We start from the raw sequence: 18,034 nt of genomic DNA on the forward strand, positions 1-18,034 counted from the left end.
CAAGCCGCTGCTGCCGTTTTGCCTTGTACACGGGACCGTGGACCCTGTCAAGCGCGTTTGGTGGCTTTTTGTTCACGGTCCCCAACACAGATGTAGTTGAAATAAAAAGATTGATTGATTGATTGATTGATTGATTGATTGATTGATTGATTGATTGAGTTTGAGTGAGTAACCCTTGAAGGAAAATAATTGATTGAGTTTGAGGGTGTTCTTTCTGTTTTGCGGAGCTACGGCTTAGCCGTACCCAAAAATAACGTCTATGTTCACGATGAGAGCTGTAGTCGCTTCTCCAGGCCTCTTGATCTATGCCATTCTGTCGGTAATTTGCCTCCTTCGTTCAATCCAAGCTTAGACAGCGGGTTACCGATCTGTTCACAAAATGTGCGCAGTACTTCTCCCCGCTGCTTGGGCACTCATGCGGCATTTCGCCATGCAATCGTTTGAAAGGGTTTCTCTGGAAAATTCTTTCCCAGAAACAGTAGAAAGAAACGAACCCTTTGCCGGGAAGGCGCCGTCCTCACCACGAAGTGTGCTTTTTCTGCGTCCGTTTTTGTGAAGCATTGCCTATCAAACCATGTTCCAGAACCAGCCCTTACGAAATTTTCGGTACGCTAGAAAAAGAAAGCTATCGTTTTTTAACACATCTAGTATGAGTATTATTTTCAGTACAGACCAAGAGAATGACGACCTGCATAGGACGAATAATATGGCTTTTTATATTTCACTAGTATCATGTATTTCACCAAAGAAAAGATCACCACCTGCGTAACGTCGCGCTCTACGTTACTTCGTCGCAGAGAGGATCTTTTGACAGCCTAAACTCTCCACATGTGAAAAGGCCAGTCTGTCAGACGAGTTGTCCGGTTCACACAATGAACGACGGTTATTTTTGTTTAGCTTCGTCTGGAGCACCACCGAAAGAGGCTTCAAAACCAGTGCTCCCAGCTCATAGACAGTGTCCTTTATGTCGTCGCTGAAGAAAACATGTGTATATTGGGAGAAACCTTACTGCTTCTCTTTTTAATGGTAAGTATCAATGAGTGGCTCCGGTGCTCGAGCGTGCTGGTCTGCCAGGACTTTCCTGGGGAATGTTTTGCTTGTACACTCGCGTTTACCCCGCAAGAAAAGGTTACCGTCGAGTGTTAGCAAAAGGGCCGTTGAAAACTGTCAAGCTTAGATGTAATTGGTTACAAAGCAAAACATTTATTTTTGCGGTTACTTGTCAGATAGGTGATCATCAAACCAATGAAAATAGATGGCCAGTGTCGCGTGCCTGCTTTTCCTGTCATCGCTCATTTTACGCGATGTTTTCGAGATATTACAACTATTTTTACCTGCAGTCCGAGAGGGGTGGAAGCGTTTTCTAAACACAGTCTTTATCACCCTAAGAGCACCCCCCCAGGAATAGGGCTGTTTCTATCAATCGACTTCATTGTTCCCATGTTTAAAAGTAATAAAATTCTTTCGTTTTTAACACTCCTCCACTTCAATACGGTGCTGTCCCCCATTTTTAAAACGCTATGTGGTTCATATAAAATCAACTTCGAGTAGCGAATTTGACAAAAATGACAAGTTAACAAGCTTTATTTTTAATCCAATCGAAAGGGTCCCACAACAGCGAACCACCACCAATTCCTAATACGGCGCATCAAGACCTGCTCTAAAATGTTACGCTTCTCTAGTGAATCATGACATATGCTCTTACCAGATGTCTATATAAAGCCATGAATAGGGGTCCGGCAACTGAGTAGCGCCAGCAAGCCGGTCGCGACCTGCAATGCGTGTAATGGTGGACATCATAACTGTGACCTCCTTCTCGCCTTCCCTTATCTGCTAACGACATCTCAGGCACGCCTGCTCTTTCTCAATAAAGGTGTGGCTCCGTCTGGTATTCCATCTGGTATTCACCCTTACTAGCATTACGTATGGTGCCTGTTAAAAACTAGCAAGGACATCCCACTTTTATGTGATTGGTACATCTTTATCGTGCTAGCAGCGATAGTGGTATTGGCGTGGATTTTTGGTGCTTAATATCGTATTTACGAAACCCTATCCACTGCGAGAGTGTGCCTGATGTTTAAGCACTCACCAAAGGTAAGCAAAATCCGACCTGGAACACATCCACCCAATCTCTCTTATCTCGTGTCTTGGTAAGACCATGGGACGTATGGTTCTTCGTCGCCCGTCTTTTGGATTTCTTTCCCTCTCAACAAATTGGCTTCCGCAAGGATGCGTCTACCCAGGACCTTCATTTTCGTCATAGAACATGACTTTTACTCTCCTCATTCTTCCTCGATCCAAGCCATGGTTGCCCGTGATGTGCGTAAAGCCTTCGATAACCTTGCCTACTATCCTGCAGTAAATATCCTTGTCGCTACCGGCTGTGAACCAAAGATCACTACATCACTGCATTACCCGCTGCGGTGGCTCAGTGGCTAGGGCATTGCGCTGCTGAGCACGAGGTCGCGAGTTCAATGCCCAGCCGCGGCAGCCGCTTTTCTGATGAAGGCGAAAAGCAAAAACGCCCTGTGTACGAGATTTCGGCGCCCGTTAAATATCCCCAGGTGGTCAAAATTTATCCGGAGCCCTCCACTACGGCGCGCCTCATCGCCTGCGTTGAGTCAAATCAATCAATTACATCACTGCATTTCTACGCGAGCGCACGGCCCCATCCCGTCTTTTTGATTCGGTTTCCGATAATTCTCCCGTCACGCGTGGTACACCGCACGGTGCTATTCTCTCACCCACCCTTTTAAACCTCGGAATAATTCCCCTATTTCGTGTTTAAGCATCGATCGGAAACCTCAAATATACATCCTGAGCAAAAGACGTTACTCTTTGGTGCACCTCTGGGTCTCCCTGGTCCGTGCGAGGTACTTTGAAGCATGGTATCGATTCAGTCACTAGTTTTTAATACAGTAGGTCTACCTCCCGAACCAGGAAAACCTGAATTGCTGCTCATTGCGATAACTAGCAATCAGCACCAACACAACAATCTCATCAATCTCATCTCATCGTGCTATTCCGCGTCGAGTTTTCGGTTTCCATGACCCATTATTCAGGCCGACGTGGCAAACTTCGTTAAAGGGTGTAACCAGCTTGCGCATTTAGTGCGCCGCATTGACAACAAGAAAGGCAGGCTGCGCGGTGATAGTCAGGCAGCTCCTACACGCCTAGTTCTGAGTAAAGTTATTTATACCGTTCCTTATGTCGCTTTGACTTCATCTCAATCTCAACATTCGTGTCGTTCACAAATAGATGGGACCGACGCCGTCTTTCGGCGACGCCCCTCAACAGGACACTAAACAGCCATGCCCTCGATCCCACGTCGTCAATTCGAGTGCTGAGAGGTGAACTCGATGTTTGTAGGTCCGCGGCCTTTTGTATCTTTTCCCTGCGTGGAAAAGCTGCCGAGACGCTACACGTATTGCGACAGATCTTCAAGAAGATCTTCGGTGCATGCAGGGACCGATTATCCATGATTCAAAGGGTTCACATGAACCGGGCCCTCCGGGCTTAGGCGGCCACCCGAGGGCTGGAAAAGAATGGCAGACTTCGTGGTTTGGTTGGAAAAAGTTTAAACGTCCTTCTGATCTCCTTTGACTCAAACAGCGATTATCCATTTTAATGGTGAATGCTTCGAAGAGGGTGTTTGTCGAATAATGTGCATAATCCTCAAGTCAGCTCACAGTTCTACAGTCTGAGGCATGCTGTGGATTCTTGTGGGCAAGCCGTGAGTTTTTTCGGGCTTGTACAGCGTATATAAGTTTTCTCTGCTGCGTCCACTCATAGCTGGGCTGTAACTACAAGCTCAGTTGAAACAAAATGCGACTGCGGTAATCCCAAGTCTCAGGCACGCGGGGATCAGCACGAGAGTATGCAGCCAAGGATATCGTAGCAGGTTCTAAAGAAATCAAAGGCGGCATGATAGAATCATCCGGGGTAATGATGAACGAGCAGAAACGAAACACAAGGGAAATTCTTTGCTGAAGGCAATGACAACGTTGCAAACCGCGCTGATTTCTGGGGTTTGGGATACAGCAGCGCTTCAACGCCACCATCAAGGCACTTCAGAGCCAAATACTGCCATTGAATGCTACCGTAAGCCTGATGAAATCGTTGTGCGGTTATGTATGCGGCTTAAAGGGACACTGAAGTGATATGTAAACATTGCGGGATTACTAGCGCAAATTCTGGTCCGGAGTCCCCAGGCCATGTTTCGACCACTCTGGTCGCGTTTACGCGATTTTATTTAGTAGAAAAATCAATTGGAAAACGCTGTCTTCATCTCTTTGCGCTCGCCCATTTTCTGTGGCGTTTTCGTGTGACGTCGGGAGGAGCCGAGCTCGCAATTGGCTGCGCTACTGCACGGCTCCCCGGCCTTCAGGCAGAGTCAGTCGGGCCAGCGTTTCGTCCGCCGGCCGCCGAAAGGTCGTCGCAATTCCTTCGCTCAGTTGAAACGAAGCCAGGACACGTTTGTGAATGGAAGAATGTGCCTTTCTTTACTTGGTTAGTTTGTACACTGTATCTAGCTCCAAGTCAAGGTCGCTTCACACAACCGCTGCCCAAGCGCACATGCGACGCTTCACTGACTGGTACGCCAGTACGAAAATATATAAGGCCTCTTGAAGGCGGGAGAAGAGACAGCGAAGTCAATATAGGTACTAAGGAAATAAAATCAACTGATATTTTTACCGTACAGCGTAAAACTAGGGTGCGGGAAGCACTTTTTTGCGCTGGGCGAACAAGCACAGCGGTCAGCAGCACGACTACGCATCTGCCAACGCTTTTCCGTCTAAGAAATGCAATTGCTAGACGTGATATATTGTGGAAACTTGGCGGATGCTTACTGCACGAGCGCAAAACAACAAATAGTCACCTAAGCTGCTTGAAATGACCAAACTAAATAAAAGTGTAAACTGGATATACAAGTGTAAACTTGTATTACCAAGGTCAGCACAGCCCGCCCCGTGGTCTAGTGGTCTAGAGCGCTGGGTATGTCATTGCAAGTGTTTTGCAATTCGCGAGTTCGAATCCCCGCGCGTGCGGGCTTCTTTTTTTATAAGTTAACTTTTTCGTTTTCCGCCGATGTTTTCTATGCTGATTTCACCTTTTTTTGGGCCCGCAACGTTCATTGCTCCACGAACTAGTTCACAGAACGCGCGCAGGCTGGCACTGGCGCGCTAGCGAGTTCTCGTTGGCGTGCTGTTGCCATCAGCACCGACTGCTTGCGGGCAGTGGGCACAGGCCAGAATCAACAGACCCTTCGCCTGGTGCGAACACGCTTTTTACGATACAGGCATGAGTGAGGCAAGCTCCAAATATGGGGGAAAAGCGCATGGCATTTGAGCGTCTGCGGGGACGCGGAGGGCGTTCATGCACTGCGTAGGACTCGGCTAGTGAATGCTACGATTCCAAGCCGTCCTGGGAGGCTTATCTTACACATTTTACAGCCTACAACATGGCAGAAGCGCGGTACGATGATTACTGAGATATTGACAATGCCCATTTAAAAACGCCATCGGTTGTGTTTTACAGAACCGAAACCGAAACCGAAACTTGTGGGCATCGTCCAATCACGGTGCTTCCTCCTCCCAACGTCACAGCTGTAGTTGGTGCGGCAGCCGCAAACCGCGCATAGTAGTTTTTCTTCTTTCACGCCGTGTAAAATAATTACCTATTTGTCAACCGGATAAACGGTGAAAAGTGGGCTAATTTGAGCCAGTCTACGCAGTGCAAGCAAAAACGGGAGCTGGACAAATCCACTTCAGTGTCCCTTTAAAAAAGAAGTTCAATGAAATTGAAAAGCTTCCGAAGAAAGCGTGGGTAAATGCTTTGTACAAAGCATGCACCCAGAGGAAGCGAAAACAATCGACACGATATAATAGCACTGAAGGCACAAACACGTCAGAGCCACAAGACGCTTCAACTAATTTCCGCAGTGAAACCTTCTTAAATTCGCAATGATTGATAATCTCCTGCACCCTCTCACAGCTCGCTTGTGCGCGTACACTTAAGTGTGCTCGCAGTTTGCTTTATTACAGATTGGAACTGCTTTAACCAAGCGCAGAGGGGTCTGCAGGCAATGTACCTTGTGAAAGGTACCCTTTTGATCTGGCTGGCACATTTCCCAACGAGCTTGTACAGTTTATTTCATTGGCGAACAATGAAGGCTGTCCTTCTGTGGCCGATATGTTGAACTTCTAATTTGCAAAAAAACTTGAAGGTTCATCCAGAGATTCTCATGCTGCCGTTAGGTTTTTTTGTGCTTGATGGTCACAAATTGCACTGGCGAACGATCATTCAGTAATCTTAAATATTAAGAATAGAATTCGACCAACGGTGACTGACAGCAGCCTCAGGGATTTGTCGCTTCTGAGCGCGGAGACGGAGATTCTTAGGAAGGTCAATGATAAAGATCTCATTAACTGTCCCAGCCAAAAGCCCAAAAACGCTTGCAGAAACGCGCATACCTTTCTTTTTTTCTTAAAGGATCAATAAAGGAGAAAACATCTTAATACCTACACACACCCCATTTAAAGGTTGAATTTCGGCGAAACGCATAAGCTATTTTCTACACTGTTTTGAAGTAGAAAATTTTCGGCACGTGTAAATTTATTCCGCAATTTATTAATAGAAAAGGCGTGTAGAATATCAATATCTTTTCTGATCTTATAAAAAACGATATTGCCAGCACAAATGTTACTGAATTGCCTGTTTAAAAGTGAACGATATGTGCATAAATGAAAATATTGTCACAAGTCGAACATAAGTCGAACACCGTTGTCATAAGTCGAACATAAGTCGCACACAAGTCGAACACCGTTGTCCTAAAGTTGAAGAAGATAATGAGAGCGCAGCCGGCGCGCGTTCTGTCTTGGCTGACTTGTAAATAGTGTGAAAATACATCGCTCCCCATCTACCGTAGTTCCTGCAGTCATTTCTCTCCTGCCTCCACGTAACAATATGTATGGTTTTCATTCGAGAGGGTTATTAACAATTTTTTTAAAATTTCGGTATCGATCTCATTTTCTACAGAAGACACATTTTCGAAAATATTTAGCTCTCGAGTGATGCAAACATTTTAATAAAACACATTTAAAATATTTGTTGTGCCTAACCAGCATATACAACAAACATAAGCCCTCTTTTTACGGAAACACTGCCGTGGGAGAGCGTAAATTTGTGTAACTGGATTAAATCACAAAATTGCCAAACGATTGCGTTTTGTTTGGTAGCGTATAGTTTCGGCGTACAGTTTCTGAAAAAGAACCACCTGTCTACTTCGGCGGTTCTCACACGCCGTAAACCAAAGCGCGCGCTGCCGAATTAGTGTAGCAAATAGAGGAAGCCACTTTTCACGAATGCGTTTCTTATTTTAGAGGGAAGACGTTGTCTAGTGAAACAGTGGTAAACTGCGCTAAGGGTTAAGACGAATGGACGAAACGCATACGGCACTTATACATAAGTGTGGTATGTATTTCTTCCTTCCGCCTTCACTTGCTGCGCAGTTTACCGTTCAGTTAGTATGAAACAACTAGCCTAACAAGTGTTAACGCCATGCCTCTTCGTCTACTGGTACAGTTCAACTCCGGTGACAATCTCTCAACGTGCTCTGCTAGAACGTAGACCCTCAGGCGGTGTTCATAAACACTCCGGAGATTCTTGGAGTAAATACGGCATTTGGTCGTTGTAGCGAATTTTAAAATGAGTGAAGTGTGAAGAATGATCAGAAGCTGGCCATCAGCACTGTTAATCCTAGTTCCATATACACTGAAATCCCGGCTGATTCTCATTTTCATTTATTTTCACTTACGCGCAGATCGTTCGCTTTTAAACAGGCAATACATTCTTGCAGGCAAAACCACTTTACAACAGAAGAAAACAAATTCACATTTCACACACTGCCATTAAATTATAGAATAAATTTACATTTTCCGAAAATTTTCTACTTCAACAAAATGTATAAAATAGGTTATACGTTCCGCAGAAATTCAATCTCGGAATGGGGCGTGTACACGTACTAAGATATTTTCTGCTTTTATTGATCTTTTAAGACAAGAAAGAAACGTATGTACGTTTCTGCTAGCGTTTTTGAGCGTTTGGCTGGGACAGTTGATGAGATCTTTATCATTGACCTTCCTAAGAATCTCCGTCGAAATCAGCAAAGCGCGATTCCAAATGGTACATTCATCATAAGCTTGAAGATAATTCTTGCAAGAACGTAACGAACATTTCTCAGTACTCACAGTCCCGCTAAATTGCAGAGCGGTACGTACAGGATGCTGATCAGGCAAGCCTTGTTCCCCTACTAGAGTACTCTCCGTAAATTCGCGGTGAACGAAAACAAAATCCAATACGGAACTGGATGTACCCAGTGGATTCTTTAGCTAATTGAACCAAAGCATGTGTAAGGATAATATCAAATGCAATATTTATTTGTTTGTTGGATTCCTAGTAACTCAGAAACCGCTCCCAGTTGGCGCCTGGGAAGTTAATGTCCTCAATAAGTAATATTTTGCTGTTTTTGAACTGCAACATGCGATCGTGTAATTTGGCAACGTAATCGATTCGGGTATCAGGTGGTCTATAAAGAGCATGCAGAATGAAGCTAAAGCCCCCAAAAATAATTTCAGACATGGGCGCACAAGCAGTGGAACGTTATTCATAAAAACTAGAATGGGGACAGAGGACCGGATGCTCTAGGATTACATCGTCGCCAATTCTGGACCCCCGCTACGCGACTAAGCTCGCGACATACTGGCAAGCCCTCCAGAGAAGGGCAATCACCGCCATTTGAGGACGGAACTTATCCGACGGCTTTCACCTCCGAACGACCTGCAAGTGCGTCAACTACTTTAGTACGAAGAGCTCGGTGACCGCAGGACGTCGCAGTTGCTGCGTCATATGCGTGCCCTCGCGGGAAACACGCGGGTCAACGACTTCGAGCCCTGCGGCTTCAGTGCCTACCGTCGCACACACAGGCCATCCTCCAGGTTCAGCACACTTCACCGGCAGACCACTTACACCAGAGAGAGGCTGGCTGTAGCTTCGAATCTTAATGAACAGCAGGAACTGGCGGCGCACATTATCAGAGCCCCCAGTGGCTGCCTGGACCGCGGCGGGTAGTTCATACCTGTTATCGTTTGACTTATAAAAGTTTATATCTATTTATCTCACCCCGGGGAACACTGACGCAGCTGCAAAACAATGTCAGCTAATTCCTACCTTGTCGCAGGAGTGAAGCCATGAGTTGAAACTTGGCATGCAAAGACCCGTATTCCAATTCGTGTGAAATTCATTCTATAGTTTCCAAAAATTCAGTTGTCAATTAAACAGTCGAATTGATCCTGTGGAACCTTCCGCAAGCAAAGAAACCTATACAGCCTGCGTCTATTTTTCGGTGCTTTGTTAGAGAGGCAAACATTTCGCTGGTATGCGTCTTTCTTGCTTTCGATACAATCCGCTTAAATATGGAAGTTGCAAGATTGTAACTGATTCAGTTGGGTAGGCATTGGTTTTTATAATATTTTTCCACGCCGTTTGCGTCTCACTATACCCGCGAGAACATTATTCATTCCGCCATGGGCAGGAACCCCCATCTTTTTGCGCACAGGCAAGGAATTGTTTTTTTTTTAACAGATTCAGAAGGACTTCAACTGCCCTGCGTTCCTCTTCGCCCGATGGAATATCCCGAAGTGTTAACTTTACTTCTTTTGAATTCGGCGATTATCAATATGCTGAAGCATACGTGCCCGTGGTGACTTCTAGGGACACAGGACCTTAAACAATATCGGGGTGTCATCACCACTTGTAGCTTCGTCTCAAGTAGACCATGAAGACACATTCCCGTATTAGAGGAGGTCAACTAAGATGCTAACTAGTCTGCCCACAAAACGATGTCGCAGAGCCAGAGATAAAATAACACAAATCGTTGTCCCACATTCAGCCATAAAGACGTCGGCCACAGAAATCTGTGCGGAAACCCCAAGCGACGTGTAGCGAATGGAAGTCTCCGCAAAGAACAACACGCTTTTCAAACACCGACAAAAAACCATTGAGCGAAAAATGGAATTTTGCCCGTCCCGAAGTAGGTTTAGCGAAAGAAGACCAGCGACTGGCTTCCGATGTGGTGATCGAGTCGATTAGCGAGGCAGCGAGCGCCCCGATCCTCATCTTCGTCTTCTCCTACTGTCGCCCCCTGCCTGAACTTCTTTATTTCTCAACACACTCCCGCCCCCGCCAAGTTGGTTAGGAGCTAGCTGGCAGCTGCACAAGAAGTGGGGAAGTCCGCGCCCCACTACGACCAGTTATCCGGTTTCGGTAACGGCGCATGATTCCACAGTATCTATGCTTGTAGGCTGGCTGGAGGATCCCGTGGAGCATTTGGCTGGATGTCTCGGTGCTGTCGACTTCTGTAGACAGCGTTGTCATTCGCGCGCGGCAGTACAAGCCCATAGCCAGCGTCGCGGGCAGCGAGCGCTTCCGGAGTTCCTGGATAAAGTGACTTAGGGGATAAAAGCGAAGATTCCGAACGTTCATATGGTCAACCGGAAAGAGACCATGGTCCTGGTTTTCAGTCGCCAGGCAGCCGCCAGGATCAAACGGGAACAGTTGATGTATACTGCCAAATTTCCAGAAAGCGTCACGGTAGCGTGATGGCATTGCCGTCGCCTCCACGTCTGATACTGCCTCCACGAGGAAATACGTGTGTTCGATCGGCGTATCCGTTATCTCAGCGAACAATAGGACTTCGCCAAACAAGGTGCAAAGGCTCGTCCCGAATCGAGTTGCGCTTGCTGAAGAAGGGGTAGTCACCATAGAAGCATCTGTTCTGCTTCGCCACGAGGATACCTCCCCACCGGGCCTTGACGAGCGTGGCCGAAGCTCGCTTCCGGCGTCGAAGCTCGCTCATGGAGCGTCGGAGGAGCAGGCGCTTCGTTGTACCCAGACGCGAGTCAATCTTCTTCACGAACGGTGTTTTTGCTGCTGAACACAATGAAAACTTATTTGACTCGTACCCGGGTTGCTGAACTGCTGGCGAAAAGAGAGATGCATCGCCGACGTAAGGGTCGCAACAGGGAAACTCGGAGGTCTCCGAAACAAGAGTCGCATCATCGAATCTAGGGCCGTGGCAGAACGGGTACGACGTCTCCGTGGCGGTAGTCAAGTCGTGAATGCGAGGGTTGCGGAAGGGCTGTAATGACGCCTCTTGACGTGAGAGCCGTGTCGGTGACGCCAGCGCTGCGGCAAGGCCGGTCAGACGTCTCGGAAACGATGGTCGTGTCAGCGACGGCGAGGTCTCGGCAGGCTCCCTCAGATTTCTCCAACTCGGAAATCTCGGCAACACCAGGGTTGGGCGGTCACAGGAGCCACTCTCCCGGGCTGAGCCCATCGGGGTCTTGCTTGGAGTTCTGAAAGGCTGCAGCACCTCCGTCGTCGTTGTCCTGTTCTTCTACCGCCGCACCAGTTATTTCCCGGACGGGCGGCACGTCACCCAAGACCACTGTCCGCCAGGCCTCCTCGGGAAGCGAGCGAATATTCGAAGTTGCGATGCGGGTGGTAAACAGGGCCGCCTGAGGTTGAAGGACGGGGCTTGCGGAAGAGTCTTGGCTCGCGGAGAAGCGTACGCGCGTTCGCAGGGCGCAGATCCGTTCATCGTAGTCGATCGCGTTCAAAATGTCCGCTTCGAAGTCGTCATCCGTCAGGTTCGCTTAAATTTCGGCGTCGAGCTGGTGAAGGCTCACCTGGTCATGCAAGATGAGGTCGAGTACATTTTGCCTATCAAGGGCCGTTGCTGCCTGACTCCGCAGCAAGGCGTCGAGGACTGTCATGGTCCCGGAGACGGTCGCTCGCAGGACATCTCGCCGAATACGAAGAGCGTTCATGGCACCAGTCGATGAAGCAAGACGCTGAGGTTGCGAATAACAAGGGAACAAGAACGGGCTTGGGCACGAGCCGAAAGGGGCGGCGGCCGAGGGCAAGGCTTCCAGGATAAAGCAGTACGAAGGTATCCAAGCCTCGCGTGCCTCGGAGCCGCTGCGCCGTCAAACGTAGATTCGCTCGTGCGCCGGTTCCCGGGTTTCACGGCACCAGAAAATGTGTAGCGAAAGAAGACCAGCGTCTGGCTTCCGATGTGGTGGTGGTGGTGGTTCCAGTGAAATGGCGCGTACCCACTCAGGGGGATTGGCCAGGAAATGGGCGCCTTACCGAAAGAAATTAGGTAATTTTTGAAGGGAAAGAAAAATTTTTAATTATTAGGAGGGATTACCAGTAGATGAGCAGAGAAATAAAAGTATGGAGATTAGAGAAATAAAGAAAAAAAAGGTAAAAACGAACACCATTTAATGAAAATTGGAAGTAAGAAACACGAAGAAAGTGGTACAGACGAAGCAGTGAGCTTGGCGCGCATATTCTTGACAAGAAAATCCAGTTAAGCTAAATGCTGTCTAGCACGGCAGACGGCCTGATTCCAGGATGAATGAGTGTAACGCACTACAAAGATCCCCGTGGCAGAATCCCAGTTCCTTCGCCCCGAATGACAAAATGTGGTGATCGAGTAGATTAGCGAGGCAGCGAGCGCCCCTATCCTCATCTTCGTCTTCTCCTACTGTCGCCCCCTGCCTGCGCTTCTTTATTTCTCAACAGTAGGCGCGCACTAAGAAAGCCCACAAAACGATATCGCAGAGCCAGAGATAAAATAACACGAATCGTTGTCCCACATCCAGCCATAAAGACGTCGGCCACAGACATCTGTGCGGAAACCCCAAGCGACGTGTAGCGAATGGAAGTCTCCGCAAAGAACAACACGCTTTTCAAACGCCGACAAAAAACCATTGAGCGAAGAATGGAATTTTCCCCGTCCCGAAGTAGGTGCTAAAGAAAATAAAGAGCATCCTGGAAATTTAAACGTGGCTGGAAGAATTTCAGATTCTATAGACATTAAGTGAAGAAAAAAACGTCTTTACGAAAAATTGAAAATCTTGTACTAAAGTTAATAATCCCCCTTCTCTAGGTGGTCGGTCTAAACTGAAGACTCTATTTCTGAAATCGAAATGGCTGACCGGGAGCTAACCAAGTTTGTTTCAGGAAAATAAGGTCGTCTGGTCTGACTTTAGAGGCAATATGGTTAGCGCTGATAAGAAGGAACGATGATTCCATTGCAGGAACCGAAGAGACATTATGGGGAAGAGATGGCCACAACAGGCGGCTCCAAAATATCATTCATTTTTTGACCTGCTTTAACTTTCCTTTGTTTCGGACATGAAGCAGCTCAACCCAAAATCGGAGACCCACTTTTTTAAATACGATAGTCCTTCTTGGGCTACTTAAACCCAGAAATTTTGGTCTGTCTGTATGTCTGTCTGTCTGTCTGTCCGTCTGTCTGTCTGTGACTCGATTCAGCCACCCGGCCAAAGTAAAATGCTGACTTACTCACAGCCACATGTACTTACAGCCACATGTACTCACAGCCACATGTAAACGTCTAAGCCCGGTTTATATGTTCATACTTGTCAACTTTGTTGAACAAGAGCAAGACATTACTCAAATATAAGACAGGAAATTAGAGCACAGGGGATATTTACAGTGTTCCTTTATTAAAAAATTCGTGGATGCTTGCTTTTTCGATAGCAAATGATATTCTACATCTACTGCAGAAAACCGCCGCCTCCTGGCGGCATATGAAAAATCACGCGGCAACAGCAACAAAAGGTTCCACTAGCTAGGTTCCACGTTCTGCTTGGAACACACGTGGAGCACGGCCACAAGGCTCCATAAACCTTCTAGTCGGCCGCCTCCATTCACGCGCGTCTCCGCCGTACTGCAGCGCTGGCATCGAGGAACCCGGCCGGTAGCAGTGGAATGCGGTAAATTCGAATCGCCTTGCGCAAACCTTTAGTGTGTTTACCTTGGAAGGAGCACGACGGTACAGGAACAACATGAGAGGTGAGCGGGAAAGCAAAGGGGGGCATTTCCTTGGCAAACGTCTGCAGAGACTATCGTCTATTGACGACATTTGCAACGAAAGGAGCAGATACGCGGCCAATTTTTTAAACATGACCGATGGACACTCCATACAATCTGAAAGGTTCGCAGAACTGATCTTACACTTTTTAGTAATGCGAAGGTCGCCGTACGGACGAGAGGAGGGCAGGCCTGTTACGACTTTGGAGGCAGTTGAGGCGCCTCCACAATGGTACTGGGACGAAGGGAGCACCAAAGCAGAAGTTGGTGATGAGTGCTGGCTGGAAGAGTCAGAAGACTGAAGGGCCGCGCTGGTATAATGGTTGGAAGATTCAGCGAAATCAACTTAGGCGCGATAAACCCCGTATCGCGGGATCAACCCCATATAAACACACGCACACATACTTATTTAAGCCTATATTTATCAGTGTTTTCACTTGTTAACTGACGATGCGCACAAATAGGCGAAAGAGAAAGGTGGCAAATCAATCATTTCAGATGGATGTCCCAAGTATAAAGATGATAGTCTGCCTTGGGCTACCTCAACGTAAAAATTTTGGTCTTTGTCTGTCTGTCTGTCTGTCCTTGGAATGAGCCCCCTGTCCAGAATATATAAAAATTCTCAAACTGGAAGTTTATATAGGCACAACTGTTCAAACTATCGCTGAAGAGGAAGACGAAGCTGGCATCAAGCTCAGCAGACGAATAGGCGAGGAAGACGAAGACGACCAAGCGAGGCGACAAGATGGCTGTGCATTGATCAGTCCTCTGTAGATAATGTAAATATATTGGTTTTTCCCAGACGACGGCCTCCTACTATTCCTCCCTGGACGTTCTTCCACAACAACCGTTCTGAACCACTAGATCTGGTAACAGACTTCATACTTGTCAGAATTGAGCAAAACGAAAACAGGCCTATTTGAGGCAAAACATCAATACGTAACTGGTACTAGGCAGTGTTCTTCTAATCAAAAATTCACCTGCGATTGATATTTGATATAACTAATATAAAATACGCGTTCAAAACAATATTTTTTCCCAAAAACACACAGACGCCGTGGCGGCATTCCACGTCGAGCAGTACGAAAAGATTCCAATACATGGGGCACGAGCACTGGAACGGCGGAAAATTGATTGACCTGGGCAAACAGCTGCCGCGCTTATCGCAATTGGAGGAGCGAGACGGGAAGAGGGGCGACAGAGGTGGCCGACGACATTTTCAGACAAGTGAGCAGATAGGCGGCCATTTGTTTTTCTCCGGGATCAAGCATTCAAAATAAAAAAAAAGCGCGCGTCCCGGGTGGTGCACGTAGATATACACCAAAAGCTCGTTATTCGGAACTTCAGAAATTTGAAATTAGGGACAATTCGAAATCTACGATCTGGTCCGGCAGTCTCCGTAGAAGTCCGTGTACAAAGACGCCCGGTAATTAGAACCAGTGTAGGTTCGGCCACGGATAATTCCAACTACGGGTCACAACCCTGGCAAGTTGGCGCCTGTCACACGTCCAGAGAAACGCGCCCTGTCGCTACACACGCGGCTGCGGGAAACGCAGGAGGAAAAATAGGGTAAAATCAAGGAGGTTAAAAATATCGACCAGAAAATGCAGATTTTTCAGAAAAACAACATGAAACACTCAGATTCCAGTATTCTGATAATAGACATATTGGAGTGACAAAAAACCGACACACAAAAATTTCACGAGTATGACAGTAATCTTACACGGCGTAGTTTTGGAAAACGCATTCTTTTCGAACTGTATCGATGGGAACACGAGTACCGTGATGCGTGTGGAGCGACGGCCTACCGATGCCAATGACGAAAAGGACGAGAACGAATCATATCACGGCCGTCCGCTCAGAAGTCATGCCTGGGTGAAATGCCGCCCGGTTTTACGAAGGTGAACGTGAGGCTGTCCGCTGCATTTGTTCCATAGACTGTCGACTTTAGGGTCGGACAAAAGACAGGCCGCCATCACGGGTTTTTTTCAAGCGTCAACGCGCACTGACGTAGTGCGTCCAAATTGCCTTGTGCTGTTATTATTGTTCTCTTTCGTTATTTGGAACTTTCATTAATTCGAACTGAAATGGCGTCCCCTTGCGGTTTGAATAATCGAGCTTTAGCTGTAGACACATCGAGCAAAGGATTGAAAATTATTATCTTTCACAGTGTTTTTCCAGGCATAAGAAAAATTGCGGCTTTCTTTTCAGCCAGCGTAAATGTCGTTTCTTTTCTTAGCACCACGATGCAGCAGTGTACGTCTGACGTACACGTGTAAAAACGGGACGCTAAAATTGTTACTTCACCGACTTCGCGTTACTCAACCCTAACACAAGGAAAATATGTAATGGCAAGGGACTGTTCTCTGGCAAAACGTACCGATTGATGTAGGGAAATAAAAAAAGGTCTTACTTTTAGTCTGCTAAAAATAGGGGCCGCGCGACTACGGTTGCCTCAATTAGGGGTGTATCAGCCCGAGTCCTCCAGCACAGACACATTTCCGACACGCTAGAAGCAGTTAGGCTTTGGAGAAGGGTGCATGGAAGTGCAAAATTAAACAGCAAAATCATCCGGCCCTCCCTTTAACGACGACAATGGTTGAACGCGAAGCTTTGTTCGTGCGAAATCGAATGGCAAATGGTCAAAGTCAAAGACGCTGCGATCAAGAGATGAAGCTGCGTGCTGGTCAAATTCGAAGCTCAACTAGTCAAAGTTTAAATCCAGAAGGCAGCCAAGGGAACCCACACAAGAAAGCTTTGCGATAAACCGGCCGTCATCGTCTTTAGACGTTGTGGTGCATGATATTTAAAGCGTACACGTGACAGCTTGCAAAACGACCGCACCATTCAGTTGTGAAACTGAGTAGAAGCGTTCGGCAACCTCCTGTTTCTCGTCCTTCAGACACTCAGGAATTGTTTTTTGAAAAACCATAGCCAGCAATCATTGCAATTCTTGTAAAACACTGCTTTTCCACGACAAACAATAACTTTCTACTATCATGCGGTATTTATTCTGTAAACGATTACCAATTACTGTAGTAAGCGTTTTTTTGTAGATTAAACACGTTTATGCCATAGTTTATGCCATATGCCACACGTTTATGAAGTTACGGAAGCGTCGTCCATCACAACTTCTGTTTTGAGGTAAATCTTGGAAGGCACCCCAAACTTTGTCTTTTGCTTGTGCACGACGCCGTTTCGTCATCATCTGCCAAAGACCGGCGCGCAGCATTCCTGGATCGGCTGCATACACCGGCTTTGTAGTTGCATTTAGCTGCACTATACTCCGCGATACGCCAAACTGCATGCAGGGGAAGGGAAATTTGCACGAAGGAACTGAAGTGCACTTCCAGCTTGACTTCCAGCTTGGCGCATTCAGCGTCGTCTGCTATTTGTAATTACTGTGTATGGGCGTAAGTCACACACATGGCATGCCTCGTAAGGGTCACCTCCACGCTGAAGATTTAACCATCTGAAAAAAGTTTTTGCGGTTATCTACGCTTTTCAAGCCGCACCGCGGCAGACCGACAGAAAGCCACGCACAACAACGCTGCGCTGACCGCCACCGGCATTCCACTGATGAGCGTTTAGCCGCGGGCGGCGCTGTTCGCTGAAGCGACGGTGGTGCCATACAACGGCCGCTCGGTCCCTATAGTGCACGCCTACTCGGCGACACAAGCTACGGCAGTTGGGTCGGGACCGTGTTTCGCTTGCGGCTTGAGCTGTCAGAATCACGCGGACTTCACTTGTTCCCACCTCATTTTCCTCAAATAATCTCCAATTTACAATCCTGTTTTTGTTTTTTATTTCGCTCGAGTAGGCGCTAGCCAGGTGCATGTTTGTCAAACTCTTCCAGAGCGGCCGGCCGCTTTGAACGACGGACACGGTACGTCTCGGTACTGTCCTGCCAAGTCGCTCAGGATTACGGTAGGGCTCTGCGCGTGCGCCGTGGCGTCCAGACAGTCGACGGTACTGTACCGGAACTGTTTTTCCTATCTGGTATGCGTAAATAAAAAAAATAAGGTCTGTTTCAAACGAGAAAGCACCGATAATTCGGTCACCGACAAGT

The 18,034-nt window shown here is 47.3% G+C and overlaps 1 long non-coding RNA gene across 1 annotated transcript in view; it reads left to right on the plus strand.

The window, feature by feature from the left end:
* Window positions 1-908: 908 nt before the first annotated feature.
* Window positions 909-18,034, plus strand: part of LOC144142186 (uncharacterized) — a 94,777-nt gene continuing 77,651 nt past the window's right edge. The window contains exon 1 of the long non-coding RNA XR_013316877.1: window positions 909-1,026. This is a non-coding gene — a long non-coding RNA (uncharacterized LOC144142186). The remainder of the gene's footprint in view (window positions 1,027-18,034) is intronic.

This window comes from Haemaphysalis longicornis, unplaced genomic scaffold, assembly GCF_048455015.1.
Source record: "Haemaphysalis longicornis isolate Haplotype H1 unplaced genomic scaffold, Haemaphysalis longicornis Haplotype H1 scaffold_6, whole genome shotgun sequence".
NCBI classification, from domain to species: domain Eukaryota; kingdom Metazoa; phylum Arthropoda; class Arachnida; order Ixodida; family Ixodidae; genus Haemaphysalis; species Haemaphysalis longicornis.